The sequence below is a fragment of the Kogia breviceps genome, chromosome 4 (assembly GCF_026419965.1).
Source record: "Kogia breviceps isolate mKogBre1 chromosome 4, mKogBre1 haplotype 1, whole genome shotgun sequence".
NCBI lineage: Eukaryota > Metazoa > Chordata > Mammalia > Artiodactyla > Physeteridae > Kogia > Kogia breviceps.
This window is the reverse complement of record NC_081313.1, coordinates 39,786,131-39,802,541: the sequence shown is the minus strand read 5'-3', so window position 1 is coordinate 39,802,541 and position 16,411 is coordinate 39,786,131. Positions and strand designations below refer to the sequence as shown.

At 36.4% G+C, this 16,411-nt stretch overlaps 1 long non-coding RNA gene across 6 annotated transcripts in view; it reads left to right on the top strand.

Annotated features, from left to right (window-relative positions):
• The window catches only part of LOC131756154 (uncharacterized), a 1,089,329-nt gene that overhangs the window by 11,561 nt on the left and 1,061,357 nt on the right, over positions 1-16,411 (top strand). The gene's annotated exons all lie outside the window — the stretch shown is intronic.

The following is a 16,411-nucleotide window of genomic DNA, read 5'->3' as shown; positions in this document are numbered from 1 at the left end:
CCAATTCAATTCAATTCAATTCAATTCAATTCAATTCAACTAATTACTAACTGAAAGTTTCTGTCTAGCAGGTCTAGGGCTAGGCAGGACAAGAGTGCCACCCAAAGGAGGAGTCATTGCCTGAAACACAGTACAGGTGACACAGTACAGAGAATCCAAGGGAAGGGCAGAGAGAAAAATGACAAGAACGATTGAACAGATTGCCAAATAGAAGATTGCAGGGACTAAAAGTTGGAGAGGACAAAGTTTAATGAAGATCAGAGGTAGGGTGGGCAGAGGTGAAAGGTTGAAGGCCATCAAATCTCAGAAAAGGACCTATCTGCTAAAGAATTATTCTTCTAATTTATGAATTTGAAGTGATTCGCTACTTAGTAAGTATATTAAAAACCCTGTTTCCCCCTGTTTCCAGCTCTCATATTTTCATTTCTTAGTCCTATCTTCAAAATTGCAGAAATAAGTCTCTAGAAAAATTGCCTTGTGTTGGGCCACTGTTCAATCCCACTTGGCTTTACTTGGGCACCTTTGCCTGCATTCGGTGCTCTCAATACCCCAGTTGGGCTTTCCAGTCTCTCCCATCTTCATTAACTTGATATCGTCAACCTGCTTCCTGCTGCTCCCCTTTCTGGGAAGGCTCTGCCACAGAATGCCTTTCCTGTGTATATCTCACCTCTCTGTCTGTAGTTTCACTTATGTCTTATGCTTCTCAGTATGACCCAAAGGGCTTTGCACAATAATCAGTAAATTCTGATTAATTGACTTACGCTTAGACATTAAAAAATCATAATATTTTCCTAACAGTATTTCTCCAAATTGCTCAGTTTTCAAAAACAGATAATAGTGTATATATATGTGTCTATGTCTATGTGTGCATATACATACACATATATACACATGCATGTATGTATATGGAATTATAGAAAATTGCAATATATTGAATTATAAAAAATGAAAAGAGAAATTGTAAAATTATATCTTATTGAAATAAAGTAGGATTAAAACATACTTATAATCAAGGCTGTAGTTATTGGGAACTTTACCTTTCTTTGGGAGGGTTAATAAATACTTCGAATTTAAATATTTTTAAAATCTCTAAGATTTACAAACTAATGGTGATAACCAGTGCTATGGTTGAAGTTAATTTTCATATGTGTTACTAATCTTACGGCTATGTTTATTGATCTTCTTCATGTCAAATCAATACAGATGTAGAAAAGTATTTCTGGAGAAGTAAATTTAGAATAAATGTTCATTTTCTGAATTTCAATAAATCTAAACACAAATCAGTGTCAGGAAACCTATTTTCTTAACCAGTTTTATCCTGACTAACAGAAAGACATGTCATTGAGTGAACTGAGACTTAGAGAAGATAAAAGCTGTGGTCACAAACTAGTAATTAAATGAGGTCACTTGATGGCTAATGCTAAGCTCTAGACTTTATACTATATACTTTTCTATTTTAAGTGAGACCTAATCTGATCAGATCTCTTTTAGAGTTTGGAAATATGGGTGAAAATTAAAAGTACACTGAGAGGTTAGAGGCTGAACTGATTAAGAATTTGGAAAGTAGAGTCTATGAAATGAGGCAAAAGTAATTGGGGTTATTGACCAATAATCTCAAAAAGAGAAACAAATACTTCATTCCAAAGTATTCTCCTTGGAGCTAATCTAATATAATGAGAAAGATTATGGTAGGTTCTGGAGTTAGACTGTGTGGATTCAAGTCCTGGAACCACCATGTGGTAGCTGTGTGATTTGGGAAGAATTATCTAGTGTCTCTAAGCCTCAGTTTTCTCAGAAGGAAAATGAGGATGAAAATATTGCCTTTCTCTGAATGTTGTTGTGAAGATTAAATGAGAGAAGCCTACAAAGCATTTAGCACAATGCCTAGATTAAAATACAGTAAATGCTTAGTAGAAATGAATCATTCTTCGCAGAAGTAGGAGAATTAGTATTAGATTGACAGTGGAAACATAGGGTGGGGCCTCTGTGTGGTGGGCTCTATAGGAAGTGATGTAATTGGATGGGCATCAGAAAGGGAACTTTAGTGGTTGGCTAAAAACATTTCCATCAATTCCTATTATTGTTTCTAGAATCCTCACCTTTAGAATATTTACTTTGGATTAAGAAATTATCTTGAAGATACCCCTATAAAATGGGTATACATTAAGACATCAGAACCTCTTATGACATTAGCAAGGATTTGCTTTTCAAATTAGCTGGATGTCAAAAGATTATTCTTATTATTTTTTTAGCAAGAGAAGAAACATTTCATTAAAGGGTTGGGAATAAAGGAGAGTCTAGAGTTCTGCTTCTGGTTTAAGCAAGGATTCTTTGGTAGTACAATCATGGATTCTCAAGGCCATAGCATAAATAAGGTATCCCCATCTGGGTAGGAGGGTGGTGTCACTTTTACTCAATAATAAATAATTTTTAAACTTTTGTATGTTAAAATAACATTTTTATAAGAAAAATACAAAATGATGTGTTTTGAAAAGTTAAATGTGAGGTCTCAAATACATTTTAAGGTATCCTCAAAGTGTGCTTTCATTCTCCCTCTTTGAGGATTCTGGGGTAGGTGGTATTGTCTAGAGCTGCTTCTGTTTTTACAAAGATTTCATGATGATTCAGATTTTAAAATTTACTATGTATGTATTCAGGGTAATGCACTCCAAGATGATGATACTAATTCCTGGCACTAACCCATATGGGCAGCTTAATCTAGTTCAATAATTTTTGAGTTCTTGCTGTGTATCAGACTCCAGGGCTGTGTTCTGCAGAGGCAAAAATGGGTAGAACAGTTGTTTTTCTACTGAAAATCTGCTGTCCATTAATTGTTTTCACTTGTAGGTAGGAACAGAAAATAAGCAGCTTTGTTCTCAATTCTAATATTGATGTGTTTAATTTTAAGCCAGTTAAATTAAGCAGTCTTGTGAAATTACCACATTAGTTGTTGCTGCTTCAACTTAAGAACCCATGATTGCTTCTTCTCTGGCCAAAATAAAGTCGTATGTATGATGACAATCATGTGGGGCTTGAACTTCATCACCAACCAATCTTTTTTGTTGTTATTGTGTAATGTTCTTGTGTGAATGTTTTTTCACTTAAAATATAAAATAAGTATTCCTCCCGCTCTATTTCCTGGACAAGTCTGTGCCAGAAACCTGGTCCAAAGACATTTGGGCAATGGGTACTTATGAAAAAAGTCTGACTTCAGAATCCTGGTGAGGGACAGATCTTAACACTGTAGGAAACTTCTCTAAAACTTCTTGGCAGACTTCAACATGAGTGAGACAGTAAGACTACAGTGTGGGAGGGAGTGCCGGGGTGATGCCCTGGCAAGAATATTCATTTTGTGGCACTCTCTGACTCAGAATAACCAGTACTCAGGAGCAGTAACATTTTAGCTGTGTTGCTGGATCCCTTAATTTGAAATGTGAGTTAATTATATTTTAAGATATTAGGCAATTCTAGAATTATTTGAGCAACTTGATTTAAATATTTTTCTTTAGCCAATTTCTAAAAAGTTAAATCAGAGATGGACTCTAAAATCCCAGGATTATAGCAAGTAAATGATTAGTTAGTAATCAAACCAAGAACATAGGTATTTCTTATAATAGGACTGGGTCACTAGATAGGTATGTATAAAAATAAATACATCAAGAGAAGGAGTGTCTATTATTTGGTTCTGAAATAATAAATAAATTATTTTACAAATTATGTGGCTATTTTCCATCTGCTTTACTAGACTATAATCTATATCAAGACAGTCAATTAGTCATTTTTATTGCCTGCAAACATCTGCCCTCATGTAATTCATTCATTCCAACATTTATGGAATTATTTCTGTGCAGCAGGAAGTCTTCTGGGTCCTGCAGATTCAGAGATGTTGAAGTGTGTGGGCCTACCCTCAAGAAAATTCACAAGCTACCTAAATATATGCATAGAAAGAGATTTCTAATTGCATCTGATGAACTCTAGAATAGAGGGTAAAGTCAACAGGAAGAAAAAGACAGAGTTTCAAAGAGATGGTGGCATTGGAATTTAGCCTTGCAGGAAGTGGGCAAAGGTTTCATAGATGGAAGAAGGGTAATGGGCATTCTAGACACAGGCAGCATGAAATGGATGAATAGAATGGAATAGAAGTTAGGAAAGGCAAGTGAAGTTGTGACCAGATGTAAAAGAATCTTGGAAGGATGCCAAGGAATTTGGAATTCTTATAAGCATAGAATATTTTCATAGTTCTGAGTGACATATTCAAACATGTTTTTTACTCTATTTTCATTTTCTTATTTGTTTCCTGAAGTGGCTTCATTTGATCTAATTTTGAAATATATTAGAGGAGATGAAATATATTAAAGCTGTGAAGCACACTGTGAAACTTTTATCCCCTAAATTTTTATGCAGTGTCTTCCTTAAGGAAATTTATTGTTATTTATTATCAATAAATAGAATTACATGCACTACTAGGATAAAGGTGGAAATTTGTCTGACAAAACAACACGGATAGCCTAGAAGAATAATATTCGGTGGTTCTTTTAAAGTTTGAAGAAGATGAAAATGAAGCCACTTATCATGATGCCTAAAAGAAGTTTTAAATACTCCAGTTGGACACCATATAATAGATATTTAAATATTAGTAAAGATATACTACCAATATTGGCCATTTTAATCTTTTTGGTCCCAAAACAGATCAATGGAATGAAGGCAGCCTTGAACTCCTAATCATCCAAGTCTTTGTTTTGTGGGGTGAGGACTACTATTAAAGGCCCTACCCTGAAAGAGGAGGTGTGGGGCTTTTCATGAAAGATAGCCATGACTAGTTGATCCCCCTCTTGGGCAGCCAAGAGGATGGAACCAGAGATTTTGAGTTTAAAGCCACTAAAGTTGCCAGGGTAAAGCAAGAAGGAACAGGCAAGTGTGAGTAGGCAATGAAGACAGAAGCATTGTGGAGCAAGTTTGGAACCAGAAGGCTTAGAAAATTCAAAGCTAAGGCCATAAATGCCAGGATCTGCCCTGATTTTTCTTTCATTTTGGTCCAAATGTGCTACAAAGGCACAAGAGAAGAGTTTAAAGTACCTACTAAGGACTTATGGCTAAATGTATCTGAGCCATAAAATGTAATAGGACAAATAATTGTAATATTAAGTGTATTAGTAAGGCTAAAAAAGAAGTAAGGTTAATTAAACAATTATATGTGTATATTGCAGGGAAGAATTCCATAGTCGCTGAAATGAAACTATTTTTATGAGACTAAATTTCTCTCTCAAGCCCCTAATATACAGAGAAGTAATTCAGTGTTTTCTTCTCTTTTATTTTTTCCTGGAAATGACTTTTAAAATTTCTTAAAATTTAATGCTTGCTGAGAAAAAAAAAAAAAAAAGGAAGGGTATATGACCAAAAGAATGGGTTTTCCTTTTCATAAGATCTACAGAAAGTTGTTGAACTCCTTGTTTGAAAAAAGAGTTGTAAAGGATATAAGAATGCAGAGAAATTGGTGGATCCTGAGGTGATGGAACAGGGCCTAGAACGACTACAAAGAATGTTAATCTCTTACGATCTTATAACTCATTTTTACAATAACCACCCTGCCAAAAACATACAAATACAAGTAGAATAAGATCTTTTGATATAAATTCAATCTACCTAGAGTAACAATATTTAGATTTTCCTTCATCTCCATAATACTTAGTTTTGAGATTGTTGTATTTTATAACACTAGAAGTTACGGAAAGTGAATCAGAATTTTCTACTTTGTGGTGATCAAAGTTAACTCTTCTGAGTAAAAATGGTATTTTTATTCCATGAAAATGTCTTAATGAAAAACTCATTTTGTGTGAACTATAGTAATAGGCATGTTTGTGCAATATTAAAACAAACAAGAAGGGAGAAGTATTTCTGGAATTATAGAGTAAGTATCTCAAAAATTCTGCTCCCTCATAAAGGCCATGAGAACTTTGGCAAAAATTGTCAAAATCAACTTATTCCACACTCTGGAATTAAACAAAGAGTTGCATTTTTTTTTTTTAATTAAGAAGAACAACTGAACCTTAAAAAAACAGCAAACTCTGTGGCATGTTAATTTTCCCTATTTCCGTCCCCTTCCTCCCAGCTCTGTGGTATCCTGAAAGCAAATGGCCTCACAACTAGAGTAACTGAAAATTGGCAGTCTAGCAGCCACTGTATGTGGCAGAACAGGTTTAGACCTCCCCAAAATCCCTAACCCAAGAGAATCATTACTATTTGACCTGAATGGCAATTTCCTGAAAAGTTCCATTCTCAAGATTTGTCTTTATTTGCCTTGATTCAGAGCTAGCTCTGTGAAAGTAAACCTATTCCAAAGGCATTTGTTAAAAAAAAAATATATATATATTGACCATTGGTGGCTTGAAGCAGCAATACCAGTCAGGGCTAACAAGAGGCTGATGAAAATGCAAAAGAAAAAACTAGAGAATAAGATGTTCATAGAGAACTGAAAAAGTTCTACGTATTTCTGAGAATATAGGACATGTGCTTGTGCAGGTCTATTTGTATGCTCCAGAAACACCTGAGAAGACTCTAATCTCTCATCTCTGGCTGACCTTGAATCTGTGCAGTCAGGAAGTAAAGGCTAAGGCAGAATTGTAAACTGCCCAGTGGAGTGTTGAAGATGCACCCTAACATGCAGAGAGAGAGAGCCCTTCAGCAGAGGCTGGGAGACTTGATGTTTCAAGGTATTAAACAGAAATCTGTATTTAATCATTAAGTGACTATTAAGCTAACCAACCAGAGACTTCAGGAACCATAAAAAACAAAGACTTTACAGAATTAGTCTAGGAAAATCACTCAGCAAATACACACAGCAGAAGTAGCAGCAACAGCAGCAGCAGCAACAATAACAACAGACCCTAGAAAGTGAGGTAGTTTGCAGAACTGCCATATTATAATATTTTAAATGTCCAGTTTCAACCAAAAATGACACATAAACACAGGAAAAAAGCAACAATAGAAACCATCCCTTAGGAATCCTAAATGTTGGACTTACTTGCAAAAACCTTTAAATCAGCTATAAAATGTATTCAGGAATCAAAGAAACCGTGTCTAAAGAATTAAATGAAAGTATGATGTCTCATTAAATATAGAGGATCAATAAAGGATAGATATTATTAAAAATTAGGAATTATGAAATTGAAAACTATAATAGCTGAAATAAAACATTCACTAAAAGGGCTCAATAGCAGATTTGAACTGGCAGAAGAAAGAATCAGTGAACTTAAAGAGATTATCCAGTCTGAGGAACAGAACAATAACAACAAATATAAAATAAAGAAAAATAAATAGAGCCTCAGAGACCTGTGGGACACCATCAAGTGTGCCAACATACTCATGATGGAAGTCCCAGAAGGAGGAGAGCAAGAAGAAAGGCCAGAGAGCATATTTGAAAAAATAATGCCTGAAAACTTTCAATATTTGGTGAAAAATATTAATATTCATATTCAAAAAGCTTGATGAGTCAAACTAGGAAAAAATCCAGAGATCTACACCTTGATTCATCGTAGTCAAACTGTTCAATGCCAAAGGAAAAGAGAATAAAGAAAGCAGTAAGATAGAAGTACAGTAAGTCCCCTACATACGAACGAGTTCCATTCTGAGAGTGTGTTCATAAGTCCAACAAAGTTAGCCAAGGTACCCAGCTAACACAGTTGGCTACATAGTACTGACTGTAATAGGTTTATAATACTTTTCAAACATAATACATAATAAACAAACACAAAAAATAAAAACACTTTTAACCTTACAGTACAGTACCGTGAAAAGTACAGTAGTACAGTAAAACAGCTGGCATACAGGGGCTGGCATCGAGTGAACAGGCAAGAAGAGTTACTGACGGGAGGAGGAAGAGGAGGTGGGAGATGGTAGAGCTGAAGGATCGTCAGCAATAGGAGACGGAGGGCAAGCTGCCGTTTCACTCACGCCTGATGTTGATGGCCCAGATTCTGATTTCTTGCTGGATTCGATTCTATCTACCCTCTTGAAAAAACAATCCAGTGATATCTGGGTCGTAGCTCTTTTTTTCTTGTCATAGATGACACAGTAGCATTGGATTACATTCTGAACGGCTGCTGCAACCTTCGTGTACTGTCCTACGTTCAGGTCCTGTGCCTCAAAAACTAACAGTGCCTCCTCAAATAAAGAAAATCCCCTTGCCATTTCCTGTGTTGTGAATCTCTTTGGTTCTTCAGTTACTTCTTCTTCCTCTTTTCTCTCTTTGTCCTTTCTCTGGGCTTCCAATTCCATCCCGTCTTCATTAATAAGTTCCTTGTGTTGTGCAGCAAGGAGTTCAATGAAGTCATCCTTTTGCAGATCTAGCTCCAGCTTCTCGCTGAGGGTCACTAAGTTGCTGAGAACCTCTTTGGACTCCTTATCCACCTTCTCAAATCCACAAAAATCGTGAACAAACTGCATGCAAAGGTTCTTCCAAATCCCATCAATGGTGACGGCCGTAACCTCACGCCAAGCAAAGTCAATGTTTTTTATGTTCTTGTAGGTGTAATAGTCCTTTCAAAATTGTCACAAGGTTCCTGATTCATCACTCGCCTTTACTGCCTGATGAAAAGTGTGACATAAATAACATTTCTTAAAAGTCCCTATAACTCCCTGGTATATAGGTTGGATGAGCGACATAGTATTCAGTGGCAGATGCACTGCTTTGACGTTGTGATGAAAGTCATCCATGAATGGGGGGTGGCCCAGAGCATTGTCTAGCAACAGAAGAATGTTGAATGGGACGTCCTTTTCCAAGCAATATTTCTCTATCTCCTGGATAAAGTGGTGGAAAAACCAGTCCTGGAAAATGGCCCATGTAACCCAGGCTTTGGGGTTAATCTTCCACACAACAAGAAGAGAGCCCTTGGCTGTGTTTTTAAGGGCTCTTGGGCTCTCTGAATGATAAACTAAGAGAGGCTTCAGCTTCATATCGCTGGAAGCATTGCCACCAAACAACAGAGGTAGCCTATCCTTTGCTGCTTTATAGCCTGGCATCAACTTTTCCTCCTTACTGATGTAACTTCAGTCTGGCATCCTCTTCTAGTACAGTGTTGTCTAATCCACATTAAAAACCTGCTCAGGTAAATACACGCCTTCATCAATAATTTCTCAAAGTGTTTCAGGAAATTCCCAGGCTGATACTGTATCTGCACTCGCTGCCTCACCACTTACTTTTTCATCGTGAAGGTTCAAGGTTCTGGCCTTGAACCGGTGAAACCAGCCATGGCTGGCATTAAAAGATGAGTCCTCTGATTCTTTGCTGTGTTTCTTCTTCACAGCTTCATAAAGGCTTTTAGCTTTCTCTTGAATCAGTGTTAAACTGAGCGGGACTCAATGCTGATGCTGATCCTGCATCCACACACTGAGAAGTTTCTCCATCTCCTCCATCACTTTTCCACGCTTCTTTGATGTTATTGTCAACATCACCGGCATAGCAGGCTTCACATGTTCCATGATCTTGTCCTTGTTCTTTAGAATCATGCCAGTGGTTGCACGATTCATGTTATAAGGATGAGCGATGTCTGCCATCTTTTTGCCTCGCTCCACTCTCAATTATTTTCACTTTTGTTTCCATCATTATTGCTTGGTGCTTCTTAAGTAGTAACAGCTACATCACCACTGCTTTTATGCTTGCTTCTGGGCATCCTGGGCTTGAAATAAAGATACTGTACTGCTGTACTCCATACAGTACTGTACAATAAAGTACACAACCACTTGTAGAGGATGCACTCACGTGACAATGTACGCCAGACACCTGAACTAACTTATGTGATTGGACATGCAAATGCACGTTTACATCTTTGAAAGTTCACAACTTGAAGGTTCGTATGTAGGGGACTTACTGTATTCATCATATACAAGGGATTCTTAATAAGATTACTTACTTCTTTTCAGAGATCATGAAGGCCAGAATAGAGTAGGCTGACATTTTCAAATTTTTGAAAGAAAAAGGCTATTACCTTCCTGCAAAACTCTCCTTCAAAAAAGATAGAGAAATTTAGATATTCCCTAATACAGAAATACTGAGATGAGTTATTGCTAGCAGACCTGCCCTACAAGAAATACTAAAGGAGTCCTTCATTTTACATGAAGACACTAGACAGTAACTTAAATTCACCTGAAGAAATAAAGAACACCAGTAAAGGTAATTACATTTGTAACTGTGAAAGAGAATACAAATGCATTTTGTTTCTTTTCTTTTATCATATTTAAAAGTAGCTCTGTAGAACAATAATAAAAACTGTGTTGATGAGCTTACAATTAATAAGATGTAATTTGTATAACAATTGTAGTGCAAAAGAAGAGAGGGAATGGAGCTATATTGGAGCAAAGTTTTTGTATACTATTGAAATTAATCCCAACTAGATTGTTTTAAGATGTTGATTGTAATCCCTGGATAACATGAAGAAAATAACTAAAAAATATGTAAGAAATAACAAGGGAATTACCATGGTATATTATAAAAATATCTATTTAACGAAACAGGAGACAGTCATGGGGGAATGAAGGAAGTTTCCTTACACCATACACAAAAATTAACTCAAAATGTGTCAGAAACCTAAATGTAAGAGCTAAAACTATAAAACACTTCTTAGAAATGTAGTAGCACATCTCCATGACCTTGAATTAGGCAAAGGCTTCTTAGATACAACACCAATAGCATAAGTAATAAAAAATAGATAAGTTGGACTTTATTAAAACATAAAACTTTAGTGCTTCAAATGACACCATCAAGAATGTAAAAAGACAACCTACATGATGGGAGAAAATATTTGAAAATCATAAATCTGATAAGAGACTAGTACCCAGAATACATTAAGAATTCTTACAACTCAACAATTTAAAAAACCCACAAATAACCCAATTTAAAAATGGACAAAGACTATAAATACACATTTGTATAAAGAAGAGATAAACGTAACCAATAAGCACATGAAAAGATGCTAAGCATCATTAGTTATTGGGAAATTCAAATCAAAACCACAGTGAGATAGTACTTCACACCCACTAAGATGGCTATGACAATAACAAGTGTTGGCAGGAATGTGGAAAAATTAACTCTCTCAATAGATGGCAAAATGGTGCAGCCAGTTTAAGAATACCCAAGAGAATTGAAAAGATATATCCACACAAATGTTCATAGTAGCATTATTCAGAATAACCAAACAGTGGTAACAACCCAAATGTCCATGTGTTGATCAATGGATAAATAAAATGTGGATAAATATTATGATATTGCTCAGCCATAAAAAGGAATAAAGTACTAATATATGCCTCAACATGGGTGAACCTTGAAAACATGCTAAGTGAAAGAAGCCAGACACAAAATGCCACATATTGTGTGATTCCATTTTTATGAAATGTCCAGAATAGACAAATCTGTAAAGAAAGAAAGTGGTTTCCAGGGGCTGGAGGGAGAAAGGAATCAGGAATGACTGCTAATAAGTAAGGGAATTCTTTTTTTAGGTTGACAAAAATGTTCTAAAATTAGTTAGTGGGGATGGTTGCACAACTCTGTGAATATACTAGAAACCACTGGAATTGTATGCTTTAAAAGGGTTAATTTTATGTTATCTCAATAAAGCTATTAAAAAATAATACCCTGCTAATAAACCACAGTGAGTGAGGAGATACCCAGAGGCCAAGTCTACGTGCACAGTAGTAGGATTAATGAAAAATGGATTTTTTTTTTTTTTTGTGGTACGCGGGCCTCTCACTGCTGTGGCCTCTCCAGTTGCGGAGCACAGTCTCCGGACGCGCAGGCCCAGCGGCCATGGCTCACGGGCCCAGCAGTTCCGCGGCATGTGGGATCCTCCTGGACCGGGGCATGAACCCGCGTCCCCTGCATCGGCAGGCGGACTCTCAACCACTGCGCCACCAGGGAAGCCCTCTTTTTACCTTTTGATAAAACTGATTAGGCCAGGTATTTACACTGGCATATCAGGAATAATCAGTGATTCACAGTTGCTGCCTATTATGCTTTTTGGTAATGTGTAGAGATTTTACAGCAGAAAAGCTAGATTATAAATTGTAGTCCAAAATATTCTGTAGCAATTTGTCTGCTATACATATAGATGCAAGAACAAGTGGAAAATATTATGTTCTTTCTCAGTACTCAACCTGATGCATGTAAGAGTTTTAGAGAACAACGTGAGGTACTATACTGGCAATGATTACAAAACAGAAAAAATAAACCACCAGACTTCTTCAAAATAAACACTGTTTGTTCGTTTAAATGATAATGATTGGTTTCTTATTTGGTTGAGGCACTGATTCAACAGTGTCTACTCATTAGAACAAAGTGGTAGGCAATATAAAATGCACCCAGAATATTTCTGTTGATCACAAAATTTAAGGTATTTGCATGAAGTAGAAAACAAAAAGTATAGAGAATATTCAGTGAGAAAATGCTCTAGATATCAACATGAAACCATGGGCAAAGCGGGCATTACAGGGAAATGCTGTCCATTTGCTCTCAGCCCTGTCATTGAATCTGTGCTTATAACTATCTTAATGAAGTCAGATGTCCTAAAATTGAAAACAGGAAGAAATACTGGAAATAATAAACAACTGTAGTCTGTAATTAACTCCAGTTGCTTATTTTTATAATTTTTTCAACCCTTATTTATAAAGCAATTAAATGGTATTCAAAGTTGACAAAGTAAAAGAGAGACCCGAAATTACTATATCTAGGGGAATCTCAAGATTTTCTTACAATTTAAAAAAAAAGGAAGATGACTGTTCTCCAGTCAAAAACTAATAATGAGTAAATTAAGTGAGAATGATTGTGTCCTAACATATAAAACACATGTATAACCATAAGCATGTGTGCAATCACACACGCATGCACATGCAAACACACACATCCTAGCACATCATCCAAATATGACACTGGTCTCTGCAGAAACACACGCTGAGGTTAAGAATGCTTACCTACTTAGTTATATATGTGGCTCTTTGCAGTATTTTATACTTTTGCTCCTTTATTGCCTTTACATTTCAGCTTCACAGACTTCTAAGTGATAACTGTCTTTCATCATTGTTTGCAAAGATTTAGTTTCTTTTGAAATTTAAGAGGAGTTATGACACTTCATAAACATTCACAGAAGGAAATCTTAATAATTATTATTTGTATGGTTTTATAATTATTGAGAATTGTCCATTTATTATTATATTTTTTCCCATTTAGTCTTTTACTTGAAATTCACAATTTTCCCATTAGGAAGGCTGACTAGATATCTCTAATTTACTTTAGTTTTCAGAAATTTGGAGCCATACAATAAATGGACGTGCCAAGACTGAAAACTAACTCTTTTTTTAAAAAAAATTCTGTGTACTCACAGTCTGGGAACATTTTAAAGAGAATTTTTAAAGAAAATTTACTTTAAGTTGGTATTTTAATTTTTGTCTGTTTGTAGTAAATACACACAAAATTTAGAGTAAATCTCTAGGACACATCTGTTTCCTGTTCATTGTGCACATCAGATTATAAGCTTTTAGAATGAAAAGTGGCATTTGAAAACCTCAAGAAATGACAATAGCAGCAGTGATGAGATTTTTCAGTTCTCACTGATAATGTGGGAACTGATTATTTCTCTTGAAATCTTTTATAAAATAAAGCAAACCTTAGAATATATTCAGATAGGAAATAAACCTTGACATTATATTGGTTTCCAATAGCAATAAATAAGAGTTTCAACAAAGAACTCAGTGATTTTTAAAAATATTAACATTTCTTACATACTTGCCCAGGTTGCTTTTTAAATTTTACAATGCTGTGAAAAATTGATGCCTGTATGTGTGCAATACATATTATTCTACCTTTTGGGTAACACAGGTGGTTGAAGCACCAGAACACATGTTCTACCTAAATAGGTGCACAGCTTTTAAATAATCGTATATTTGGGGCAGGTTACAAACTTTTGACTTGGAAGAAAATTTATTGAGGTTTGCCCTTTGATATTAATTTGCTACGTTAAGTAATTTAGTTTAGATCTTAATCTAAATGAAGGATTTGAGAATTAGAATTCCTTTGATGAGAAAACGTCTACCTTATTTGAAGTGCAATCTGTTTATTATTTAAACACACATCAAACATCAAGAACTAAAAAAAAAGTGTACTAAGACAAAGAAGAAATTGCCTCTATCTCCTTTTCTATCCCTTCCTTCCCTGTCTCACCTCCTTCAAGGGAATTTTTCTGCAAATTTTGGTTCTTTCTGTAGAAATCAAAGATCCCTCACTCATGAGGAATGAGGTCTTTCTGGTCATACACATAAACGTACGTGTGTGTGTGTGTGTGTGTGTGTGTGTATGTAGGTATGTTTGTATGTACATATGAATGTATTTATCTCTGTCAGCCATCACCCAGCAGATAATAGAAGCTAAAACTAGCTAGGAGTTCAAATAGAAATCAATAAAGGGGCAGTTTGCAGAGATGTGTGGTTAGGGCTGAGGAAACCAGCAAGGCATGTCTGATCACAAATTATTCCCACCCCTAGACCTCCAGGTACAAAGGAAGGAGATGGCATTACCAGTGAGAGCTGGAGTCTTAGAAAGGGGTGGGTGTCCAATAGAAGGAGGCAGCCAGTGGGGTGGGTTGGAGATGGAGATGGAGATAGAACCTAGGGTGAGAAGGAACCAGGGAGGGCACCAGGAAACATCTGCCTTCTCCCTTCTGCTCTGAGTATCCTGCCAAAGGCTCCTGCTGGCCTAACTCTCAGAGGGCAAAAAAGGGACCTGGGTGATGCCATCCATAGGGGTTAGTCTCCCTGGAACACAGAGCAGAGTGGAAAAGGGCAGAAAATGTATCTGGGGAACAGGGGGAGCAAATGGAAAATAACCAACCTCCATTTCCAGTGCTTCATTTTCTTAGTCTGGCTTATTAACTTGCCAGGGGAATTGACCTCTCACTGCTTTGACTGTATACTTACATAAGTGAGCATTCCTTCCCAAAAGGTGAGGATGCTGCATTACCAGTGGGACCACCTGACTTAAGCAGACAAGACCTCTCTCTGTCCCTGCTCTCAACCCCTAGACTCCACATTATTGGTGATGGTGATTGGGGTTTGTGAGTGTTTTCTAACAAGTCAGTCTGATTTTAGGCTTTCCATGTCCTGAATTAAGTGTGAGGAAGAATCAAAGTTGGGCCATAATCTTGGAGGAGAATCCTGGGGGTTCTTGTACAGAGCTTGGTATTGATGTGCTCTGGGAGGCTACAGCCCTCTCAGCTGACTTCAATTAGATCAGGACTTTGATTATCATATTGGCCCAAACCTTGAGGCTGATAGTAGCTTCTCAGAGGTGCCCAGGGACTCTGGTTGTGCTCAAAGGGCTGGCAGGCATATTCCAGTCAGACAAATAATTTACCAGCCTAGAAGGGCCCTTGTCCAAAATTCTGAAACTTTATGTTTCTATAAAGTGAAAATATTTAGAACCCCAATTTAATATTCAACCTTAATTAACACTGGAGGTTCAGACCATATACACTCCTCAGTATGGTGAAAAAATATCTTTGAATTAAGTGTCCTATGTTACATTTGCATGCAGCTCTGGTTCTTATTGTAGGAAAGAAAACTTGCCAAAAGGCACTGAAATTGCCCTTAGCATCTGTTTGGTATCATATAAACATGGACTAATATGAAGATAATTAAATATAATTGAACATTATTGATGAATCTTATTTTCTCATGTTTTGAAGATTGCTTAAATTCACCTCTCTAGGATGTCAGGGAGAAAACTGTAGCCAATGCATGGGAATTAACTGCTACACTCTACTGAATGACACCATTAATTCAATGAGATCCAGTTCTTCTAGGAATTAAATACTTTCAAAATATTGAGAAAATTATGACCAGCACTATGATTGCTATTACTGCAGAATGTCCTTCCATAGTTTTCCTCTTATATCAAAAAATACAGTGTTAAAGTTGAAGAAAATACAATAAGAGAATGTTTAAAAAGAAAATTTGAAACTTACAAATAGAGGAAATAAGGATATTAGATTATTCTGCTGTTTAATGAGCTGCCCTTGAGATATTGGTGTACTTGATGGCTCAGTGTACCCAAAATTATCTTGTCTGTCAAGATTTATATAGGGGAGGATCACAAAATATCTGAAACCCTTTGTCTTTAAATTGAAATTGTTTTGGTTCATATATCAACAGATACTATGAGGCCCTCTTTTAAGTGCTGGAGTAGGAATAGGGACAGGGACATATAGAGTAAGGGGGGGGGCATGTTAAGGGGAGGTCTGGTTGTTCAGCAGACAAATCAAGGAAGTAGATGGAGATCAGTGCTGCCTAAATGTCCCACAACCTGCTGTGAGAACACAAGTAAGGAACAATGAGTATGTTTTCTAAGTATCTGAACAAGAGGGGTTATGAAATG